Source organism: Muntiacus reevesi, chromosome 1 (genome assembly GCF_963930625.1).
Source record: "Muntiacus reevesi chromosome 1, mMunRee1.1, whole genome shotgun sequence".
Classification (NCBI taxonomy): domain Eukaryota; kingdom Metazoa; phylum Chordata; class Mammalia; order Artiodactyla; family Cervidae; genus Muntiacus; species Muntiacus reevesi.
Window position 1 is genome coordinate 179,139,020 of NC_089249.1, and position 18,897 is coordinate 179,157,916.

The following is an 18,897-nucleotide window of genomic DNA, read 5'->3' on the forward strand; positions in this document are numbered from 1 at the left end:
TCTAAAAATACACAATGTTTCAAAGTCCTACAATTGGCAATGTTTTAAACATAATTTTCTTTTATTTTATAAAGTGCCAATGTATCCTCATCAATTAGTTGTAAACAGCCTGTAATTATACAATGATAGACATTTTGTCTTCTTCTAATATCAAGATCTTATTTTCTAGAGTATTTCTATTATCTGCATTAGGTTGCAGATTTCTGTGAAGAGAAGGGCACTGTATTATTTACACTTAATCCTCATAACAAAGTTCTAAAATATTAGAAGTTCTTCATAAATATTTGTTAATAATTAAACATTTGATTAGTGAAAGAATAGGGATCTAGACAGTCTTCTCCTGCATGACACATTTATCTCATTGATTGTGGATTCACAGTTTTCTTTATGGATAAGAAAGATGATACACTCTCTTCCTTGCTTTTCCTTGTTTATGTGTGTGTGTGTATGTACAAGCATGTGGGAATGCAAACACACACATGCATAATACACAGGAATGTTGCATCAAACATTACATGCTAATTAGACATGTTGGAAACCATGATTCAAGACGTTGAACATCAAAGATCTGATGCCTGTTTGGCAACAAAGAGAATGCAACTAAACCAGAGAGACCAGAATGCATGACTCACCCGCCACCCTCTCCCTAACTACACTTCTGATAGGTTTAACTTCCAAAGAAGACCTGTTCTCAAGGTTGGTTTTCCTCCCAGTGCTTTCTCTTTTAGGACCCATCAGATACAGCAAAGAGTAAAGCCATGGAGGGCAGACACACACACACATGGCGGGAGAGGGACAGGGCCCTATGTCTGAGTGAAGGGCTGTATGCGCCACTGGAGTCCAAGCACAGAATGGAAATAGGACTCCCTATGTCTCCTATCATCTTACACCTCCTCAACCAGGGAGATATGGACTTGTTTTATTTGGGGGTTTTCTTAAGGAAAAAGAAAACAAACTTTACTATCAAATCTAAGGTAAGGGAAGAAACTATGGCTCTGAATCCTTGGAATGTTCCCGTCCAGCAGCAGCTTCCCCAGAGTCCACTCTCATCCCCAACCTGACTTGTATACACTCCTCTAACACTTACATCACCAGAAGGAAATCCTCTATCACTACACTATATTTTAAAGTAGCCATGAATGAGAAGACACTTTGTAGAAAATTATCTATGACAAAATGAAGGAAAAATCAATTATAAAACTTTTTATAACTTTCCCAGTTTAATATTTTAGCTATTAGCCCTTCTTTCTCCATCAAATTGCGGGTTCCATACGGACAGAGAACATAGAAGAAATTATTATATGAACCAGATCCAGCACCTGGGAAGTTCTAAATATGTCTCCTTGAACTGAGAACTCTATCTGAGGCCCACATTCTAGCTTTTAACTGCAAACAGAAAATTCAGACAGTTTTTCAAATTAAGCTTTTCAGTGCATCAGTTTAACAGAGAACCTACCAGATTTAAACTCATCTTTTTTGTAATAATCAAGTTACATCACACATGAGATACCTGTTTCTTGAGGTTGTGCAGTTAGAAACTGTCCATATAATCAGAGAAAGAGCACATGTTTTAAAACCACCTGTGTCTTTTGGAGAGTGGGGGTGCAGAGTGTGGGGGAGAGATCATGCCCACATCCCTGGAAGGGATCAGCTCCTGATTTATGGAGTTAAGAGCATCCATGTTCACACATCAGATTTTCCAAGAAGTGCTTGGAGAGGGGAGTGGATTGGGCCTGAGCTTGGCTGTCCCCCCTTGTAAAGGAGAGTTGAAAATGCCAGACAGCTGAGGTTCTCAGAGCAGCTCGGCAAGGGCACTACTCAGAATTCCCTCAAAGCCTGCTGTGCTGGTTCAGCTTGCCTACAATAGCCCAAGTCCCCACATGATTACAGCAGAGAGAAGTGCGCCTCTGTCTCCCCTCCAGACTTGGAGGCAGGCAGCCCAGTGCTGGTCTTGCAGGGCTGCTCCAGAGAGCTTCTCTGTCGCCCAAGGTGGATGAGGGCAGGAGAGAGCTACCATTTCTGGGTTTACATTCCCTGAAGCAAACAAGGGGAGGAGAAAGGGCCTTCCTCTCCCTCCTGGAAAATATCCCGAAGGTTGCACAGCTTGATTTGCCTCCGCCCTGGAGGAAGAGCTTAGCCTCACAAGCAGCGCCTTTGCAAAGGAGGCTGCGAACAGGTCTAGTCTTAAGCAGTCACGCGCTCTGTTAAAAGGCTAGTGTTTAAGGCTCCCTGATGGCTCAGTGGTAAAGAACCCAGGTGCAAATGCAGGAGACAGAGGTTCAGCCCTTGATCTGGGAAGAGCCCACAGGCACTGAAGCAACTCAGCCCATGTGCCACAGCCCCTGCAGCCTTCCCATCGAGTCAGCAGGCTGAAATGAGAGAGGCCGCTGAAACACGAGACCCGGCATCGCAGTTGCAGAGCAGCCTCTGCTGGCTGCAGCCAGAGACAAGCCCACACAGCACTGAAGACCCCAGCACAGCCAAAAATAACTGAATGCCATTTAAAAAAATTCAGTGTCGTTACTAGGAGAGAGGCAGACCACGTGGGCTGATGAATGAACTGGTGCTCTTCTTTGTGTTTTGTCTAAATCTCTTTCTGGGCCAGGTCACAATGTCTAGCAGAGTGTTTGGAGCAGTGTGAGGCAGGTCTATGCCTGTTACTGAGCATAAGTTTATGTGTTTGATGCACAGTGAGGCTAAGCAACCAGAAAAATCATAGTTTGATGCAGAGAAAGGTCTTTGCAAGGCCATGCATGGAGACAGGTGGCCCAAATGGCCTGGGCTCCCTAAAGGGTTAAATAGCAAAGTATTTGTAAAGTCAGGTGATGGAGGGGTGAGGTTGGTTGATGCAAACTTCTTGGTGCAAAGACCCTTTGTCCACACAGGTAAGGCCACAATGTCCCTATAAACCTCCAACAAGAAAAGTATGTTAGTCTGTGTTCTATAATTTATCTCTGTATGAATGGAAAGTGTTGAACTCAAAGTTCTGTGTTGAGAATGGGCTCTCCTGTATTGCAGGCTACAACCTAGTCTTGAAGCAAAGGCAATAGAATAAAAGGCTGAAGTAAAAGAGACACCTACTGTGGTGTCAAATGTGTTCTTCCTTAGAACATGTCTGACTGCCCTGCAGCTGGAGCTCTGTGTCCTGAATGCCCAGCTTCCTTCCCATGGGTGTGACTGTAATGGACCTAAGGTCTAAACGGGAAGGAAGGTAATGGTGCCTTTGACCTATTTTCCCTCCCAGGTCATGAGTTCTTACTGTGGGGAGTTTAGGAAAAAGCCTGGGAGACTGGGCCCTCATGAAGTCAAGGATAAAATGTGTGAGTGCACTGGCTTTCTTCAGGTAGGATTACCTGCTCTGGGTACAACCTCACCAGAATATTTTATCAGCATTTTTAGTTTTTAGATATTATGTATTTCCCCAGAACACATAGCTACAGTGTTTCAGCTGTGAGTTGTCATTAACTAGTAAAGGTAAGCTTGTGAGAATCGGGAGAGCGGTGGGTTTCAAACATGTAGAGCATTCTGTGAAGCACTAAGAATTGCAGTAATTCGAACCTGGACTATGAGTGCTGCTCAAAATATTAAGATCTAATAACTTTCCACATATGAGCAGCTATGTCAAGTCTGCTTTGTTCACAAAGCCCAGCTTCTGAGGCCCGTGCCGCGGCCAGGATCACAGGACCCAGCACCTTTCTGTGGTTGACTGTGGTGCTCCACAGAGGTCAGCTGGATGGCTGTGTGCTCTCGTGAAACTAGTCCTGGTCAATGTGCTCGCAAATATTTGTGCTTCTGTCCCACGTGTGGCAGGCTGCTTAAAAATCTGCCAGGTCCCTAGTGGTAAAGATTCTGTACCCCCAACGGAGGGGGCATCAGTTCAATCTGCAGTCAGGAAATGAAGATCCCACATGCCCGCTTTGTGGCCAAAATAGAGGCTATGAGAAAAGAAGTGTAAAACCAAGGAACTCAAGTATATTTTTCTAATGGACTTAAGGTTCACCTGCTCACCACTCTGTAGAAATGGCCATGTAGATGAGCCTTCCCTACTGAGAGCCACAGTAACCAGGATATTACGGTAAGTTAGATTCAAATGCCTTCCTAATTTTACTCTATTTACACTGTGTGAAGTAGTTATATTTTTATCCTGCCCCCAGAATTCCCATCCCTGACTGCCTAAAATAAATTTGCATGTGATTTAAAAGTGTGGCAGATGTAAAAACCAACATTGAAAGGGAAGCAGGACTCTAGGGTCCTTACCCCCCATGTCCTCCTGCCCTTTGTCTGTGAGAAGCTTCAGTCAGAAAGCAAGTTTAATTAGAGAAATGAGAACAAGCAGCAGCAAAGGAGAACAGTGGAAGGAGACCAAATAAATAATATGGAGTCATTAAACCTAGTCAAGGATCTTTAAGTTCCTTCTCAAGGGTTGCAGTCAACATTCTGAGCCCTAGGGTGATGTCTTACAGATTCTGAAACCACAACTAGGTGGACAAGTTACTGCCGTGATGACTAGACTGTAGCCATGACATAAGCAGCCACAGTTCCAAGGATTGACCTCAAAGAAATGGAAACAAATTAACCATGGAGCTGAAGATTAACTGTACCAAAAACACTCAAGATGATGCTGGTCAGATTACCGATGACTAACTTCAAGATGACTGTCGGAACTGACAGCACTGTAGTCATGGAGCCTCTCTCTCCATCACCCCTCCTGTGCTTTCTGCAGATCCAAATTATCCAATAAAAATTAACTTCATGGCTCTAAAGCAAAAATGCTCTTGGCTACTTCAGTGCTGGTCAGGACTGAGGCCAGAGAGCCTGAGTCACTGCTTCCCAGTTGTCAGCACGTGGAAGGGGGTGGGGGGGCTTCTGTAGATTGGGCTTCTTCATTTTAAATGGCATTTAACACATGACAGAAAAGATATAAATTGGAAGAGGCCAGCAGGTATGCAAAACTGTCTTTTAATGTTTATTTCATTTTTCATATAACAATCCGAGATAGAACAGGCCCAAAATCTATTCTGGTGAGTAGAGTATACAACTGTGTGTTGCGAGGGTCTCATTGTGCTGGGTGTGTTCTGTCTTCAATTGTCAAATAAAGATAGATTCTCTTCTGCATAGTAAACTTACCACTTGCTTGATTTTGAAATGCACTGTCTAGACTTTATGACAGATATGCTAGTTTTATAACATTACAGGTAAAGGCTTTTTGCTTTTTTTTTTTTTAATACAATCAGTGCACATCTTACCTAAAAAAAAAAAAAAAAAAAAAAAAACCCACTACATAAAGACTTCCCTCGTGGTCCAGTGGGAAGAATCCTTCCTTCCAGTGGGAGGAATCTGCTTCCCAATGCAGGGAACAGAGGTTCCATCCCTGACGTAGGAATATTCCACAAGGCAACTAAGCGCTGTGTACGACTCCTATGGTGCCGGGGGCTGCAGCTGCTGCCGTCTGCGTGCCCCAGAACGCATGCTCTGAAAGGAGACACGCCACCGCGACAAGGACAGCCCGCGCAGCCCAACTAGAAAGCAGCTGCCACACCCTGAGACATAGAAAAGCCCACGCACAGCACACACACCCCGGGCCATCAAAAGTAAATAAAATATTTTAATACTTAAAATACTGAAATATTTTAGAACCTCCCTGTCACTCCTGTCCTGGTATCCCTTGTTTACAATTCCTCAAACTGTTAAAAAATTTTTTTCTCCACTCTACATTTACACATCAATTACATCAATTCACTTCGGTTCCATTAAAAAAGGTGTGATGCTTTTTAGCAACTTGGTTTTTTCATGTAACAATATGACTCTGATCGCAATTTCCTCTTTTTGGTGGATTTTCTGTTGCTCATCACAGTGCAAAACGTTTTCCAGAACCACACAGTTCTGTTATCAGCATATACAGTTTCTTCATTTGATTCTATCCCTCCTCACTTATCATATTAATCAAGTATGAATAAATTCAGATAAATTTTATTTAAAAGTGAACAAACGTCCAATCACCTGGCAGTTTGCATGGTGTCTTAACACAGTTGAGTCAGGTCTCAAATTCCTTACAATTTTGAGCTAAAAAACTGCATTGCAAAGTTTAGGTTGAACTTTAGGCTACTTTAGTAGCTATGTGGTGAAAACAATTTAGTTATTGGTATCGGTGTTAAGACCCATTTTCAGATTATTTGTAGTAAAATATATAGCCCACACGCTGATGCTAATAGACAGTTGTTGAGTCAGTTCCTACCATGACGTTTTTGAAGCCACGGGACCGGTGGGTGCTGCTTTCTGACTGAGGCCAAGAAGCCTCCCTCCCGCCAGAAGAGAGCCTCCCCTGAGAGACACCACGGGGTGTGCCGGGCGTTATGACGGGCGGGGACTCGGGGAGAAGACCCAGGGACTCAGCGACGCCCACTGAGCCCGACCTTCTGCTCGGTCCGTTTCAGACGCTCACAGGGAGGGTGATCTCAGCTGAGAGCCGCCAAGTGGCTCCGAAAGTTTCAGAACCTCGTTGCTTCATCTTTCCAAACAGTCCCCAAATGATAGTTCTTAAGGGATCTTCCTTTCAGATAACTACATTTTTCCCGAAGAGTGGAATTTTTCTTACTTGTAAGTTTAAAGCCAGGCTAATATCTTCCCTTTCCTTCCCATCCCCAACACAGCTTTCAACTCCATTCACAAATCGTTTGGGGAAAACTGAAGTTGCCATTGAGTGGATCACCGTATGCACATTTGGAGGCTCCCGTGTTTTTCATTTTAAGTTTTAAAACACGATTTAGATGGCTAGATCCTGGAAGGTCCGACACCAGGCAAGAAGGTGGCTCCCAGCTCCACATCATGGGGTACAGTACAGCTTGGGCTGCAGTTCAGCCCCTGTGGCCCAGACAAACTCCTGCTTTCCAGGCTTGTTGTTTTAAACAAAATGCATTTTCTCTGTGGTCTTGTCCGTCCTGTTAGGGCTCACATGTCACAAAGGCCAGTTCATGTCCTCTGAGAGGGAAGGTGGTCCTCACTCGAGAACATGCTGATTTACTTTGTACCCTTCCAGAAATGGGAGCTGGTTTCAGGTGAAGCCATTCCGGGCAAAAATAAAAGAATTTTTAAGTGAAAAAAAATCTAGTTCCCAAAATCTTAACCGCCTGGTAAAGTCCCAGATTTCATTTTGCATTTTCTATTCTAGAAGTACTTTATTTTTTCCCGTCCTCTAATACAAACTTACCACATTAAAGGGCAGAGCGCTGCTACATGCATTAGTTTGATTATTTTTACTGTTTCTCTACAGAAATGTTTTATTGACCACTCATTCTGTGGGCTCCAGACCGTAGACTGGAAAACAGTTTCTACTTTGCCCCTGTTTTTATGAAGCTGACTCCAGGGAAGACATTTTTGAAAACACCTCTGTACCATGCAGACAATGCAGTAGGTACTATCAAGGATTCCTTAAGTGAACATAGATCATATATCTACACCATGTGTCACATCCACTCTGATCCTTGAAGGAGTCAGGGCTGAAGTAGCTTCATGGAGGTTTACTCTTATTTTTAAAGTTTCTTTAGAAGATGGTCCTATTCTGTACCATTAATCTCCAGTTTCTTTATAACAATTCTCAGGCTCTCTAACAACGTGTAAGTGCAACTCATTTCTTTAATGTTCACTGTAAAAACCTAGAGCTGATGGATCCCTAGTTTTAGGTTGTAGCCTGACTGTGCCATCACAGAGAACAGCACCTGGAGCCACCCCATCTCCACTAGAGTCCAGTGCCTGGACTTGCACATGGGCTGGGCTTCGGATGCTGCTCCTGGCCCAGGAGGGGCACCCTGGTCACCAGCCAGCTGAAGAGAAATGTAAATCCCTCTCATTTCTGTTCCCAGTTCCACTTGTCACAAACATCTATGAAAGCAGATGTTAGGGTGGATTTATGTATAAAGTGTCAACTTGTGACAGGACAGTGAGAAAGCAGGATCAGGCAGATGGCAAAATTGAGCTGTGAGGCAGTCCCAACAAAGCCTCACCCAGACCACTGAGGGGCTTCTGCATTTGTGACCTCACGACTATTCCAGTGTCCCCGCTTCACTTGGCCATTGGATGTAGCAACCCAGCAGAAACCCATGCAGGGATGGTGTTGCCCTAAGGGGCTCTTGGCTGAAAGTTGTCTGCAGGTGATACATCCAGCAGGTGGGCAGTGAGTGTTTTCTGTGCCAGGGGTGTCAGTGGCATAGAGATGTTCACTGCAACTGGGGCTCAGTAGGATACAAGGGAGAAGTGGGAGATCTGTTTGAATAATTTGTCTTTTCAACAGGCCACACTCGTAGCAAGCTGGATCAGTGGATTTTGGTGGCAAAGAGCCATTATGGGTAAAAACTTGTTTGGAGTTACTACTTTCAACTAGGTTATTTTCTCCTAAGAGTCACTACCAATTCTGGTACTGAAGACTCAACTGTTATCACCAAATCAAGGGTAGGACCACTCAAGAGCCCAAGTTCACAGGATGCACAGCAAAACCAACCAGGGAGTGTCTTGGCACACAGACTGCCGCCTGTAGGAGAGCATGGAGGATACCCAGGCAGACAAAGGCTCTAATTCATAGGCTTTCCAGCTCTCAGGATGTGGTTGTGTGCTCTAAAGACGTGCCCAGTGGGCAGCTCGATCACCTTGCCCTGATTTCACCAACCCCAGCTGCCTGTCTGCGGGCTAAGACATGAGCCTCACAGAGGGCACGGCCAAGCTGCCACCACATTTGCTTCTGTGAGGTCTGAACCTCCTCATCCACCCACTCACCCTGGACCAGCTTCCTCACTTCCTCTCACTGTCACCTTCTGGCTGAACAGAAAGAGCCTCTACTTTTTCTCTGAAAGGTTTTAGCAGATCATTTTTAAATTGCTGTAACAATTTTGACCAAATCACATTTTGTATGTCTGTCCACATTAGCCCCTGTTTTAGTCTGCCATCTTGAAACCAAATAGCACCTACTAAATTCCTCAGTGGTCAATGTTTGAGAACAGGCATAAAAGTTACAAACCCGTGGTAAAATAAAGGAAATAGTGTGGGAATGTGTGCATGCAAATATTTAACCCTTTTAATTTGGATTTTTTGCAGTCTATGGCTTAAACAAGCACACTGCCTGGGCTTATGTGAGACACCATTAACAACCTCAAATCAATCATACCATCACTGAGGGAAATTCAGAACAGTGGAGGTGGTGAATTGACCTCTAGTTGGCAAGACAGCAGTTACAGCAGTGACTGGGGCAGACAGTCCTGTGGGACCAGCCACAGATGAAAGACATGGAGGACACGTCCTCCTCTCCATCCCACCACTCCACATGGGAGCACAGGCCAGGTGGAGGAGTTTACAGCCTCTCCCCTTGCTGAGTTGGCCAAGAACACACTTCATGCTGCACGTGTGTGATTCAGTCGTGGCATCTCCCTTGTATTTCATGTTGGATCTCCTCCACCTCACATTTCATTTTGGCCTCAATTCTACACTTTACTGGGCAAACAACATGTGTCTCAGTGGGCAGAGCTGACCCTTCTGGCAATGAAGGCCTGACACTGAGTCTTAATGTATATTTCCATATTAGCTTATATTTCTGACTTTATTATGATTGTGATACAATATTTCAGTAATGGTTAATGCTCAAGACGTTTGTTCAGTGACAAAATGAGATTTGTTTATTGACATCCCTGATGAGACTTAGTGAAGACTGGAGAAATCCAAAGAACACACAGCTGAAGATTTTGGGGAGAACCCCATGCCCACGATGTAACTAGAGAGGAGTGTATGCAAGGGGTCAGTGGGGGCTTCCCACAGCACTCCTCTTGACTCCATTACTGAATCAAGAGGCCAAATCCGCTCTCGTGACCAACCTTCTCCCTTTTCTCACCACATCCCAGGGACACCAGCTGGCCAGCACATCACATCCTGAGGCACAGTATATGATCAAGTGTTACCACTTCTCATAAAGAACACAGAGCACATGGTACAGAATTGGCAACTACCAGTGGCACCAAACTTGAAACTACAGGGTGAGCCAGAAGGGGTTGTTTACACTGTATTGTAAAAACTTACAAAAATACTAATTGATGAAAACCATTTAACAACAGCTTTTATCTTTCCATCAATGCCTGCATGAAACAGTCAACTAAATAATCTGGTTCTAAATGAATATAGGCTTTTAATTTTGAAATAATGCAGTTTTGTATTTCACCCCAAAAATATACTTTGAAGCTGATTCTCAAATGTGCCAGTGAGTTCATCACCAAAGCAGTTTTTTCACATCTTCAGAGACCCCGTCAGAAAGTTTCCAGGAGGTTAGGGGAGCGTTTCCTGGGTCACAGTCAGCCTTCACCACTGCTAATCAGCAGTCGTGTTAATTATAAACGCTGGCTCTGAGAGAGCTTTCTGAGTCACTCTGGCTCCTACAGACACAGGAGCGGTTTGTCACCAGGGGCATCTGTGGCAGGCGCGGCCACTGCGCGGACACAGCCCCCGGCCCAGCCTCCGCACCTGGTGAGCCGCCCCGCCAGCCCTCCTCTCTGGCCACTCCCACCCTGGAATCAGAGTGAAAGGGCCCTGTGGGACACTCACACTCTTAGCCTTCCCCACTCATGGGGATGGACAAGTCATCTTGGTGTTAGTTCCTGGAGGAAGGCAGTTCAGTCCCAGGAACACCCGTGGAGGGGGGACCTCATCCATGCAGAGGCTGAGGGCTCATCATGGAGAAGCTGGTGGATCATGGAGGTTGGAGGAGCCTCAGTGTCTGTACTCTGCATGGTCTCACCTGATGAACAAAGACCTTTAAATCCCAAGGGCAGTGGGGCTGCTCCAGGGCAGTTGAGGCTCAGATATGTCCAGGATGGAGGAAAGGGCTTACCAATTGCCAGAGCACAAAGTCCTTTCTGAGCTGGAAGTATTAACAGATCTACAAGAATGGAAAGATTGGCTAAATGGGTCTCGAGTGTAGAGTTTCTGAAAGAGACTCAAAGAGACGTGGGAGGGGAGAGTCCCATGATCATCTGGCATCTGACAACCCCTTCACTTGTCCTCAAGTTTGGGAGGTACAGCTTATTGTATTTATGACGGTCCGCAAGTCAGAGTAGCTCCTTTTCCCTGGGTCTGATGTTCAAACTTCATGATCACAAGATACATGGAGAGAAACCAGGGCCTGGAGCAGGTTATCTCTGTCCTTCATATACAACCTGCATCAGTGCTCCAGGACACTGAGCTGCCCACCATGTTTATGATCTATTTGATAAACCAGGGCTCAACAGTGTATGAAACCAGAGTCCAGAAAGCCCCATTCTTACACAGCCAGATACAAAGATGTAAAGAAAATGTACAGAGTCCAATGGGTAATGTGCTTCTTGGAGAAAATCAGAAAGGAACGTTAAACAAATTTCAGTGCTTAGGGAATAACTAATAGATGGCAGAGAGTCCTGGGCTGAGAGAACAACTTTCAAGACACTAAGGCCACAGTGGGTGGTATGTTGAGAGTCTGTTAGATTTTTTACTCTATTTTTGCTTTAGCTTCACTTAAGTAGCTCATTAAGGTCTGGTTACCAACCTCTTGTTCTCAGCATACTGTATTGCAATGACTCAAAAGTGAAAACTAACGTGACTCTTGAGTCAAGTTGTTTAGTTGGCTCAGTTGTCTGATGCTTTGCCATGCCATGGACTACAACCCAGTAGGCTCCTGTTTATGGACTTCTCAAGCATGATTACTGGAGTGGGTTGCCATTTCCTTCTTCAGGGGATCTTCCTGATGCACGGATCAAACCTGGATCTCCCTCATTGCAGGCAGGCGCTTTACCATCTTAGCCACCAGGAAGCCCAGAGGGAAGTCCCTGGGACTGGTTGTGGGCCTGTTGTCGAGAAGGGAACAGCGCGAGCCGCTGAAATGCCCGAGTGCCTCCCAGGACGTCTGCCTCAAAGCCGGCTCCCACCCTGCACAACGCGTCGACCTGGGCCACAGAGGAAACGCGACCCCAGGGGGCTGCCTCCAAGTAGACCCGCCCCGCTGATCCTGGCGGGGCGGCGCACACGCGGCGCAGGGGCTTTCCGGTCCCTGCTCTTGGGGCTGAGTGGATTGTGAAACGGCAACCATGAAAGTACTGGGAAAGAGCATGCGTAGTTTATATTCTGCAGTTTTACAGTGGAGTCCTTGCAAAGAACTTCTTGGAAGTCCAGAAATCATGCAGAAGTGAAAAATAACTACAAACTAATCTTTACACCTTTCACGAAGTCGACTGGGTTCTACCCTGGTGGCTCAGACAGTAAAGCGTCTGCTTGCAGTGTGGGAGACCTGGGTTCGATCCCTGAGTCGGGAAGATGCCCTGTAGAAGGAAATGACAATGCACTCCAGTATCCTTGCCTGGAGAATCCCATGAACAGAGGAGACTGATAGGCTATCGTCCATGGGGTCACAGACAGTCAGGTATGACTGAGCGACTTACCTCACTCAAATGATAAGTATCTGGAGAACTTTTGTGCAAATGTGTATGCCTAATTAAAAATAGAGGCCAACTTCCCTTAATGTTGAAGCAAAGTATTTGGAAAACAACTAAGAAGAACTAGGTTGGTAAATTCTAGCACAGCTGTACAGCACAATCTTACCAATTTGTGCTTTAGTTATTGATATTTATTATATGAAGTAGATCTATAGCACTGCAAAGAAGTTGACAATGAAACTGTTCAATGGCAAGTTGTAGAACTTCCAATGGCGTTTTCAAGATACAACATGCGTTATCTTCTGAAGAAACTTAGGTGGAAAGGCACAGATACTAGAATAGCTAAAGGAATTTTGAAAAGAAAAAGAAAGCAAAAAACCACCTTCTCTGTGACTTCGTCTCTGGAGTCAGAAACCTGAACTGTCTGAAAAGATAAAGATGGGCCACTCCTCCTGCTACAGCCTCCAGGCTGCCTGCTGGCATCTCAGCTCCTAAACGTCTGTTTCATGTACAGCTAGATGTGTGGTGTGTGGGGGTAACCTCCACTCTGCAGACCTGGACGCCCTGATCTCTCCTTTACATGGGAGTCCCCACCCCCAGCCACATGAATTAATAAGATTACCAAGTGTGGTTGTACTAGAAATTACCTACCTAGATCATTTTAATGGTTATTTTCCAAATACTATGCTTTTATATTAAGGAATGCAGGTACTCATACTAATCATCCCCATCAAGGGCTGCTAGCCCCAGCTTGCATGGGTGTAACTCTTCTCTCCATGAGCCTTGAGCTGTTTTCCTGAGAAAAGGACTTGCCCCTCCCACAAAATACAGTATGTGGGTGCAATCTCAAAAATGACAGAATGATCTGTTTCTCTCCAAGGCAAGCCATTCAATATCATGGTAATCTAAGTCTATGCCCTTAACACTAATGCAAAAGAAGCTGGAATTGAATGGTTCTGTGAAGACTACAAGACTTTCTAGACATTCTAAAACCCCACAAATGATGTCCTTTTCATCACAGGGGACTGGAATGCAAAAGTAGGAAGATGAGATACACGGAGTAACAAGTAAGTTTGGGCCTTGGAGCACAAAATGAAGCAGGGCAAAGGCTAACAGTTTTGCCAAGAGAGGTGGCAAGAAGAGTAATAAGTGGGAGACTTTTCACTGTTTCTCCCCCAAACCTGAATTAGAAGATACTTGTGTGAGCTGCGCCTTATCCACTTAGACATGAGGTTGATGATAGGAAATACACCAGCTGGTCCTGAATGACACCAGCATTCCCATCCCAGCTCCACACTTTCCTGTCTGTTGGTGGTGAACAGGTCACGTAATCATTCTATCCTCACTTCTGCTAAAGCAGAGATGGCAATGTTATCACATCGCATCACTATGTGGAGAATTGTATGAGATAATGAATGTATCAGTGCATATATGTAGTCACATAGAAATCCTAGTAATCCCAGTAGATGATTTGTGGTTATTATGTCAATTGTCGAAATGGGCCCCACAGTGGTCCCTCATTGTGTTGGATTCTGGTCCTACTTTGGACCCTTTTCATCTCTCACGGCCTGTTTCTATTTCTCCATGTTCCTCAATCCACACAGACCCAATGACTTCCAAATGAAACTGCACCTTCCCTGGATCGGGGGCCGGGGTTTGGGGGTCTGGGGGGCAGGAAGCAGCTTTCTTCTGTGCCCACCCCCAGTCCTTCAATTCAAGATCTAACTCTCAGAAAAATTTGTAATATTTCAATACTTTGACATTTATTGAGCCTTTTTGTGGGCCAGAATATCTCTGTAAATTGTTCATGTTTAGTAAGAGAGACATGTATTTTACTCTGTGTGAGGGGAGCAGAAGTAACGCAGCTTAGATTAGGAGTAGGCCTTCCTACTTGGTAAGATTATCAGGCCACCTGGATACAACCAATTAGCTTTTGCTTAACACTGACTGCTGTTTGCCAATTAGGAAATTAGGAATGGGGCGGACACTCCCAGGAAAGTCCTGCCCACGTGAAAGTTTTGACCAATGAAATTGCTTTACAAACTTGCAACCAATCCGCTTAAACCAACAGCGTGTGCTCACCCTATAAATTTATGTAACAGCTTGGGCTCGGGGCTCTCTAACTCGCACCACTGCATTGGTTGCAGCAGAAAGCCCTGGCTCAAGTCAGTAATAAACTTCCCCTTTTTGCCAGTTGCATTATCTTGGAAGCCTTCTCTCTTCCCGCTCGGGGATTCAGACATCGGGCATAACATTTGGGGGCTCGTCTGGGATCCCTTGACCGGGGGAAGAGAACACTTCCAGGACAGAGGGGAAGGATAGATAATAGCACCAGTGCTCAGGAAAACTCAGGGGGCCCGAAAACCCAGCGCTGTGTTGTCGTCTGACGTTTGTCTGTCCGTGTGTCTGTCTTTGGCTCTCCGTGTTTGTGTGTGTGCCAGCATTGTCTCAGGCAGGATAGGAAAGTCCAGTGTAAATCCGAGGCCCTGCTGTGAAGCAGGAAGGTATCTGGCACAGGAAGTGCAGTGTAAATCCGAGGCCCTGCTGTGAAGCAGGAAGATATCTGGCACAAGAGAAAGCTTTATGTGTTGTTGGCCGACGTTTGTCTGTCCGTGTGTTTCTCTTCGGCTCTCCGTGTTTGTGTGTGTGCCAGCATTGTCCCTGATCTCGTTCCTACTCTTTTCAGGAGTTTCAGTGAACAGGCGAATGGTGGTGGGGGCAATTGATGAGTCCCAGCCAGGGTTACACTCTGGCAGACGCTGAAGGCCCTACAATAAGTGAGCCTCAGTAACTAGAGCCCGACCAGGTGCAACTCTCCTGTCACTATGATTGTCAGCAGCTGTTGCAGGTGCTCTTCACCACAGAAGAACGGGAGCGAATTCTGGCAGAAGCACGGAAACGGGTCCCAGGGGCTGATGGGAGGCCAACTGTCCAGCCTCACCTCGTGGATGAGGGGTTTCCTCTGTTGCGGCCTAACTGGGATTTTGAGCGAGCAGAAGGTAGGGAGCATCTCCGAGAGTACTGCCAGACTCTGATGACTGGCCTGCAGGACGCAGCAAGGAAACAGACAAATTTGGCGAAGGTAAATTTAGTAAGGCAAGAGCCCACTGAGAGCCCGGCAGCCTTCCTAGAGAGGCTGATGGAAGCTTTCAGGCAATATACACCTATGGACCCCTAGGCAGAGGAGTCACGCGCTGCACTTCTGTTAGCGTTTGTAAATCAGGAGGAAATTACAAAAGATACAGGGATTGGGAGAACAGACAATACATAGAGTGAGGGAAAACCGGAAGAACCAGAGGGAACTAGCCCAGATTCTTTTTGCAGGGATAAAAGCCGGAACAGAATTGAGGGAACCTCGAGACCCACGGATGAGAGAAAAAGAGAAACCAAAAATGCAGGCCCAAAAGAAAGATCAGTGCCTACTGATCAACCTACTGCAAAGAACAGGGGCACTGGAAAGACGAGTGCCCTAAGAGGGACCCAAGGAGAGGAACAACCCAGAGAGAGAATATCTTCCCTAGAACTCGAGTTCTATATGCAGGGGAAGACAGTGACTGGGGGAGTCAAGACTCGGTACCCCTCCCCGAGTCCTGGGTAACCATACATGTGGAGGGGAAATCCGTTGGCTTCATTGTAGATACTGATGCCCAACACTCTGTTTTAAATAAAAAACTGGGACCAATGTCTAAGAAAACCAGCTTGGTGCAAGGAGCCACTGGGACAAAAAGATATTATTGGATCTGGGGACCCACCAGGAGTCCCATTCGTTTTTGGTGATACCAGAATGCCCAGTCCCTCTACTTGGAAGAGACTTGTTGACTAAAGTTAATGCTCAGATTCATTTTGGCCGATGGCATTCCCTGTGGATATGTTGGATAATTGCAGTCATGAGAAATTGGAAAATTCTGCTGAAGATTACATGTTAGATCTGAGGTGTGGGGACCCTGAAAATCTGGAATGTTTTCCTATTAGACTGTGAAATGTAGGCTTTGTACCTCTCTATGGTGGAGATCAGACCCAGAAAGTTCTTGCTCTTTTTGCACCTGAGGACTCACTCACAGCTGTGGCACTTTACCTTGCTGATCAGTGGCGGGCTATTGATGATATTGTGAAAACATCTATCCCTTCTAGGGAGGGGCTTAAGCAGGTGAGAACTCTTGGGGAGAGAGTGGTTAAAGCAGGAAATGGAGAGAAATGAGATCCTATTCCTGTGTCATAACAGTACTGATTATGTTAAGATTCTGTGGAAGAAAGGAGTGGCCATTGGGTTTTCATACAGAGCTGGGAGAATGGCAGTCATGGATGGACTTAGACAGCTGATACATGTCTTATCCCTAGCCTTAAGGGATGAATAAATCCCCGTTGTCCTGGGCTGAAACGGCAGGGATGGGACTGGCCAAACAGACATCTGGTCATCATCGAGGTAAAGGCCTAGGCAACTCCTGTGAGGGTGAAACAGTACCCCATGAGCCAGGAAGCTCGGCGGGGGATCACTCCCCACATTCGGCATCTCATGGATGCCGAAATTCTCAAGCGGTGCCAATCCCCTTGGAACACACCCTTACTGCCGATGAAGAAGTCAGGGGGGACAGATTCAAGAAGCCAACAAAGAGTTGAGTGATATACACCCCACTGTCCCTAACCCGTGTACCCTCCTGAGCAGTTTGCTGCCTGAGTACACTTGGTACACTGTGTTGGACTTGAAAGATGCCTTTTTCAGCCTACCCCTGGCGGCCCAGAGCCAGGAGATATTTGCCTTTGAGTGGACCGAGGGGGAAGGCCAACCGGTACCCGCCTCTCACAGGGGTTCAAGAACCCCCCTACCTTGTTTAATGAGGCTCTGAGTGAGGACCTCTACGAATATCGGACTTGCCACCCAGAGGTCCTTCTGCTACACAAATAGCCCGGCAAGAGGTCACCTATTTGGGGTATAAGATGAGGCAGGGGCAAAGGTGGCTAACCTAGGTCATGAAGGAAACAATATTGCAGATACCAGAGCCCAAGACCCCCCACCAGGTGAGAGAGTTTCTGGGGACTGTTGGATATTGCAGACTGTGGATCATGGGGTTTGCTGAGAAGGCCTGGCCCTTGTATGATGGAAGTAAAGAGACCCCAAACTGAATTTGGACTGAGCCAATGAAACAGGCTTTCCAGACACTCAGACGGGCCTTACTAGAAGCCCCAGCCCTTGCCCTGCCTAACCCAAATAAGCCATTCCAGCTGTTTGTAGCTCCATGATTGCAGCGAGATACTGGCTGAGGCCCTGGCGGCATGAAAAGACTTAACTGATGTACCCCTAGACAACAGTGAGCTAGTATGGTTCACCAATGGGAGCAGCTATGTAAAAGATGGGCAAAGGAAAGCTGGAGCTGCTGCGGTAGAAGAGTACGGTTGTGAATATCGCTCTGTGAAGTTTTATGCACTGTGTGGCTTTGGTGGGGTCTTAAGTTGTGGTCTGACACACACTGCTGTTGTTCCTCTGGATTTAGTGAAATGCCGTATGCAGTTGGACCCAATAAGTGCAAGGGCATTTTTAATGGATTTTCAGTTACACTCAAAGAGGATAGTTTCTGTGGTTTGGCCAAAGGATGGGCCCCAACCTTCATTGGCTACTCCCTGAAGGGACTCTGCAAGATTGGCTTTTACGAAGTCTTCAAGGTTTTGTACAGCAACATGCTTGGAGAGGAAAATGCCTATCTGTGGCACACATCACTGTATTTGGCTGCCTCTGCCAGTGCTGAATTCTTTGCTGACATTGCTCTTGCTCCTATGGAAGCTGCTAAGGTTCGAATCCAAACCCAACCAGGTTATGCTAACACTCTGAGGGATGCAGCTCCCAAAATGTATAAGGAAGAAGGCTTAAAGGCGTTCTACCAGGGGGTTGCTCCTCTTTGGATGAGACAGATACCATACACCATGATGAAGTTTGCCTGCTTTGAACGTACTGTTGCCGATTCCGTGGTGTCTGTGTTGAATAAAGAGAAGGGTAGCAGTGCCTCTCAGGTCCTCAAGAGACTTGGATTTAGAGGTGTATGGAAGGGACTCTTTGCCCGCATCATCATGATCGGCACTCTGACTGCACTACAGTGGTTTATCTATGATTCTGTGAAGGTCTACTTCAGGCTCCCTCCCCCTCCCTCCCCCCCGAGATGCCAGTCTCTGAAGAATAAGCTTGGGTACACTCAGTAGATAAATGAAAGCAAATATGGACTGAATCTGCGTGTTGATCAGTGTTTGAGGAAAATGTAACTGGACGAGAGATAATCCAGGCTTGCAAAGCATGCCAGCTGCTGAGGACAGGGAAAAAGCAGCACACGGGAATGAGGTACCGAGGGGAAGAGCCAGGGCAACACTGGGAGATAGATTTCACTGAGGTAAGACCAGGCAAGTACGGGTATCGCTATCTGTTGGTTCTGGTAGATACCTTCCCAGGGTGGGTGGAAGCCTTCCCCGCTAAGGGAGA

The 18,897-nt window shown here is 46.1% G+C and overlaps 1 pseudogene; it reads left to right on the top strand.

Annotated features, from left to right (window-relative positions):
• The first annotated feature begins 6,236 nt into the window (after window positions 1-6,236).
• Window positions 6,237-18,623, top strand: LOC136153085 (solute carrier family 25 member 3-like; annotated as a pseudogene).
• The last annotated feature ends 274 nt before the right edge of the window (window positions 18,624-18,897 follow it).